The sequence below is a fragment of the Myotis davidii genome, unplaced genomic scaffold, assembly GCF_000327345.1.
Source record: "Myotis davidii unplaced genomic scaffold, ASM32734v1 scaffold1094, whole genome shotgun sequence".
Classification (NCBI taxonomy): Eukaryota; Metazoa; Chordata; class Mammalia; order Chiroptera; family Vespertilionidae; genus Myotis; species Myotis davidii.
Genome location: NW_006285318.1, coordinates 145,132 through 150,134, shown reverse-complemented (window position 1 = coordinate 150,134; position 5,003 = coordinate 145,132). Strand labels below are relative to the sequence as shown.

Genomic DNA, 5,003 nt, shown 5'->3' with positions numbered 1-5,003 from the left:
GCAAAAGCTTCCTGTCGAGCCTGCTTCCACAAGGGCTGTTCCTCCTGGGGGGCTGGGCGCTGCACCAAGGGCATAAAGGCTAGAGATTGATGCCTACCTAGCCCAGGAGCCCAGCACACTGTCACGCTGGCCTTTCTCGTGGGAATACTCAGTGGGCTCTCTCTGCTCCACTTAATCTTGATAGGTACCTGGTGGTGAAAGCCCACCTCTTCTGGCAGCTTTGATTGATGGGAGGGTTGGGCTCAGCGCTGCCTCCCTTCCTCTAGTAATTGGGAGGCCCAGGGCTAGACAAGGGAGGCAGGGCCCCCTGGACAATTCTGTCCTGGACCCAGTTTGACCCCAGGCCCCAATTCAGGGGGGGGGGGAAGCTGCCCTTTTGTCTGCCCACCTATATGGGATTGACCCTGAAAGAGGGTTGGAGGAGATGACTTCAGAAGAGACAGGCATGAGAGCTGAGACAGGAACAAGAAGTGGCCTGACGGGAGGAAGAGGGTGCCTACAACCTGTAGCAGTTCCCAGGCTGGAGCACTGCTGGGCCCTCAGCAGTTTCCAGACTTTGCCATCTTACCACTGCCCTCGCCTCGGGATATGCACGCCATGAGCTCTGCAGGAGAGGCCCTAGCCCCCATTGTGCAAGACCCAGATCAAATGTGGCCCCTTCCAGCCCTGGCCATTTGGCTCGGTTGGTTGGAGCATCATCCTGTCCACCAAAAGGTGGGTTCGATCCTCAGGGCGCATATAGGAGGCAACCAATTGATGTTTCTCACGTCGATGTTTCTCTCTAAAATCAATAAAATGTGACCCCTTCCAGAGAGCTTGCTCTGGTTGCAGATCTGTTCCTCTTTCCCAGACACTCCCCGAATGACTCCTGGGGTAGGCGTGGCGGGGAGCAGATGAGTGGGAGGTGAGGAGAAAGGATCGGGAAGCAGAGGGTACCTTCAGTCATTTTCTACCATAGACACTACCTTGCTGCTATGTTCTTCCAAGTTGCACATCCCGCCCACCCCCGTCCCCTCGTCCCAGTATAGCTCCTGAGTCTGCAGGTGATAAGGGGATGGGAAGAAACATCACTTCTAACAACTAACCCCAATGCCTTTTCTCAGGCCCAACCAACCCCTCCCTTCCCCCTCCCTAGTGCCTCCACTGTGTCTTGTGGCATCTGAAACACTCTAGGGTTAACAGGTCTGTCTCTCCCATCCCCAAGCTCCCCATAGTGGGAGCTGCTACAGGGAAAGCAAGACCCAGGCCTGCGTCCTCTGTCCCCGCTTCCAGTCAGGCCTGCAGAGTCTGGGCTAAGAAGGGGAAGACCAGAGCATTTGGAACCCCACACTGTGCATGTGAACTCTGTTCATTGCATAAAGCTCGTTGGTAAGGGTGCTCCCCCATGGGAGTGGGTTATAGGATCTGAGATCTATGGTCACTGGAGTCCTGAAGGGGAGACAATGGCCATGCTTCCCGGAAGTCCTGAAATTGTGATTGAAGAGGGGTTGCAAGGCAGAGAGACAGGGTCCCTGCTCCTGGGACACTCTGATTTCAGGAAAGGGAAGGGAGCAGCCCCTTGTGAAGCCCTCCTGGGTGCCAAGTTCCACGTGAGATACTTGATGAAGTTCCTGTCAGACATGCAGGAAACAGACTGCTCAAAAAGCAGACCTGGCCCAGGCTAATCAGCCTGGCAGAGCTGGGATTCCCACCAAGTCTCTGTGAACCTACAGCCTGTGCTGCATGACAGAAGGGGTTCAAGGTAATCATCCTACTCCCTAGGAAATCCTTCACAGCGGGGCTCAGTGCTGCTCTCTGCTGTGGCAGGTGGCAACTCTGGTGCTATAGCCAGATTGGCCTTGTTAGGCAAAAGTCCATATTGTTGAACTTGTGCATAACCTCCTTGCCGGCCTATACTCCTTATGTACTGCTGTGTAACAGATTACTTGAAAACCGTAGTGGCACAAAACAATGAGTATCCCACAGATCATGTAGGTCACAAATCTGGGCACAACGTAGCTGGGATTCTATTTCAGGGTTTCTCACATTCGGTAATCCAGGTGTCAGCTGTGCTGTAGTAGTGTATCTCAAGGCTTGACTGGGGAAGGATCTGCATCCAACATTACCTGGCTCTCACAGAATTCAGTTCCTTGTGGGTTGTTGGACGGAGAACCTCAGTTTCTGTCTAGCTGTTGGTGTGAGGTCACCCTCAGTTTCGTTATAAAGTGGACCTTTCCGTAAGGCACCTGATAATATGGCTGCTTGCTTCATCAGACCAATCAAGTGAGGAGAGAGAAAGAGGAGAGGGAGCGGGGGAAGTTAATTGTGCATCTGCAAGGTGGAAGTCACAGTTTTTATAACCCAATCACTGAAGTGAGATCCAATCACTTTGGTTTTTACCCTAACTCTAACCCTAATGCTAACCCTGACCTCAAACTCTAACCTTAACCTCTAACCCTAACCCTAACACTAACCATATGCTCTAACCCTAGTACTAAACCTAAGATCTAAGACTAAACCTAACCTCAAACTCTAACCCTAACCCTAACTCTAAACTCCAACCCTAACCCTAAGCTCTAACCCTAAGTCTAACCCTAAACTCTGCCCCTAATCCTAACCTCTAACCCTAACCCTAACCACAACCCTAAGCTCCAACCCTAACCCTAACGCTAACCCTAAGCTCTAACACTAAACCTAACCTCAAACTCTAACCCTAACTCTAAACTCCAACCCTAACCCTAACCTCTACGCTCTGACCCTAAGCCTAACCCTAAACTAACCCTAATCCTAACCTCTAACCCTAATCCTAACCCTAACTCTAAACTCCAACCCTAACCCTAAGCTCAACGCTCTAACCCTAAGCCTAACCCTTAGCTCTAACCCTAACCTCAAAACCTAACCCTAAGCTCTAACCCTAACCCTAACCCTATCCGCTAACCCTAGCCCTAACCCTAACCTTAACCTTTCTAAGCCCAGCATGGCTGGCCTGCCCTACCCCGCTGGTCACCTATGAGTTGTTCTCTGGGCCAGGCACTGTTTCCCCACAGCACAAGAAACAGGAAAGCAGGAACATGCTCGTTCCACAAAGAAGTGCTGTGCAAAGAAGCACGGGGTGACATGGGGGGCCAAAAACCCACAGGGACCTCACCTGGGCAGTCATTCTGGATGGCCCAATCCCCTCTTCCCACTCCAGCCCCGCCACAGCCCCGCGGACCCCAGTGATCCAGGACAGCAGACCAATCGCTTTGACATCCCATCACTTTTGCAATATTCTACTTATTAGAACCAAGTCACCAGGTCCAGAGCACACTCAAGGGGAGGGGATTACACATGGCTGTGAATACCAGGAGGTGAGGATCACTGGGGGCCAACTTGGAAACTGACTACTATCGTTTATTCTCTGACCCCAATGATTCACATTCCTTCCACATGCAAAATACATTCACTCCTTCCCAAGGTCTGTAAAAGCCTCATTCTATTTCAGCATTGCCTCAAAGTCCAGAATCTCAGGGGTGAACAAGGCTCCTTGGGTGTATTCCTTAAGTATGGCTCCTTAAGTACTATTTTTCTCCATCCATAGATCTATGAAACTTAGACAAATTATCTGTCCCCAACACACCCAACATACAATGATGGAACAGGCACAAGATAGTTGCTATAGGCATTCCAGTTTAAAAGGGGGGAAATGGGAGACACAAAGGAGTCATTGGTCTATAGCAATTCTGAAATCCAATTTGACAAATGATGTTCCTTGATTAGTTTTCAAAGCTGGGGATAATTCTCCATGGCTCTTGGCTCTGCTTTCTGGGCTCTTGGTTCCACCCTTGGTATCTTCCTTTCTTTTTTTAAAAAAATATATTTTTAGTAGAGGCCCAGTGCATGAAATTCATGCACTTGGAGGGTGGGGATGTCCCTCAGCCTGGCCTGTGCCCTCTCACAGTCCAGGAGCCTCGCAATTTATTGCCCCAAAGAGGTAGGTCCCACTCACCCTGCCGGGGCTCCGTGATCAATCACCCAACCTGCTGCAGCCTGTTGGTCAGTGGCCTGGGCCTCCCTCTTTGGGGCCATTGCAAAGCCCCTCCCCCCCCGCCCGATCGATCGCTCCACAGGCCAGGCAAGGTACATTTGTTTTCCAAACCCATTATTATAGACTAGAAGCCCAGTGTGTGAAATTGCACAGCCCTGCCCACCTGCGATGGTCTTTGGTTGTTAAGCGTTAGGGCCACAGGCCTTTTATAATATAGATTGATTTTAGAGAGGAAGGGAGAGGGGAGAGAGATAGAAACATTAATGATGAGAGAGAATCATTGATGTGCTGCCTCCTGCATGCCCTTTAATGGGGATCAAACCCAAAACCTGGGCATGTGCCCTTGACTGGAATTGAACCCAGGACCCTTTAGTCCGCAGGCCAACACTCTATCCACTCAGCCAAACCGGCTATGGCCCTTCCTTTCTTTTTCATGAAAGGTAGCACATGTTTGCTGCTGACTAATTTTCCCAGTCTGCTTCCTGCCATTACAAAACTTGGGGGTCCAATGTACTCTTTCTGTAAACAGAAGCTGCCACTGGACAATTATTCCATAGAGGGACCTGGTGTTTCTGTCTTATTGGCAGGTTGGACACTCAGTAGTGGCTACAACCAGATTGGCATTGGTGGAAGTCCATATTGTGTAGCCCATGCATACCACACCTACCACCATGGCCATTTTGTTCAGGAGTCCATTGAGTAAGGAAAAAGGTATCAGAGATAGAAGTTGACTGACATCAACAGAATGGGGCATTTGTCCATCTGATGGAGATCCTCCTTCACAGTGGATTCTCTCTGGTGCTCCATGTATGAGGAATGTGAATATCCTCACACTCTGTGCCCATTCCAAGAGGGATACCCATATGTCTCTCCCCCAGACGTTATCAACAATATTTCAACCCAGTTCTTTCTAAGTCATTGACAATCCAGCCAAATCATTGGAAACTGCACAAATCAGTGGAGATCTATGCCTCTATCTTTGCGACAGGCCAATCTT

General features: G+C 50.2%; 1 long non-coding RNA gene across 1 annotated transcript in view; it reads right to left on the bottom strand.

Annotated features, from left to right (window-relative positions):
- Positions 1–1,988: 1,988 nt before the first annotated feature.
- LOC102775103 overlaps positions 1,989–5,003 on the bottom strand; it is a 26,644-nt gene continuing 23,629 nt past the window's right edge. Inside the window, exon 5 of the long non-coding RNA XR_001512597.1 lies at positions 1,989–2,244. This is a non-coding gene — a long non-coding RNA (uncharacterized LOC102775103). The remainder of the gene's footprint in view (positions 2,245–5,003) is intronic.